The sequence below is a fragment of the Buteo buteo genome, chromosome 25 (assembly GCF_964188355.1).
Source record: "Buteo buteo chromosome 25, bButBut1.hap1.1, whole genome shotgun sequence".
NCBI lineage: Eukaryota > Metazoa > Chordata > Aves > Accipitriformes > Accipitridae > Buteo > Buteo buteo.
The window spans coordinates 19,945,366-19,946,340 of NC_134195.1; positions in this window are offsets into that span (position 1 = coordinate 19,945,366).

A 975-nucleotide genomic window follows, 5' to 3' on the forward strand; every position below is an offset into this window, starting at 1 on the left:
GGTCCCATGATTGAGGACTGCAGCATAATACATACGTGCAAGAAAGGTGAATGTTACAGACATTCTGACTGAACAGGCATTTTTGAGTTGCAGTTGCATTGCTTCCACGATCAAGTTTTTATGAGATATTTCTTCGAAATGTAAAATGACATGGGAGATGGAGTAAAAGAACCACAACACAAAATCTCCAAGTTTCACTGAACTACCAGCAAAATGGGACATCTGGCCAACTACCAGCAACAGCCCATCTCCTGAAATTCAGGAGCAGCATAGAGATTATTTGGCAGCAATTCTAAGTCTGCAGTAGTGTATTCCTCCCTTGCAGGCCTTAGTACATAGTTCCTAGGGAACACTTCATCCAGTTCTCTCTAATTCCAACCTCATTAAGCATATTAAACCCTCTTAGAAATAGCTAAAAGAACCAAAGGCAAGGAAATTTCTTGAATGTTTTAGATGAAGTAGGAAAGGAATTCAACTTTTGTCTTGTATGAAGTCTCTACAAATACTTTTGGAGACCAGAGTTTTTGCTTCTGCTAGAAGAACCAGCTGGATGCAGAAAAAACCACAGTAAGAACTGGGAATTGGGTTGAAAAGTAAGAACAGCCCAGTCCTACCCATCCTTTCTTTCTTCTGTACTGAACTGCACGGGGGAGACACCATCACCATCACCACACTGGAAACATTTCAAATTGGAAGAGAGACCTACGCATGTTAATCTGAGACAGGGTTTTCCCCCAGCAGATGCAACAGCCCTCCCATTCATTTTGTAGCATACCACGCATGTGGTATTGACTAGCATTCCTGTGAAAGTCCTGTCAACACTCTTCATGCTTCTGAATATGTTAGAACTGTCCTTGCTTTAAGCTCCATCTTCCTTAAACAATACAGCAGCTAAAAGAAAGCTTTAGCATACAAGAACCGGAGTGCTGGAGTATGGAAGTTTGTTTATAAAAAAATAAAAAATAAATTACAAGG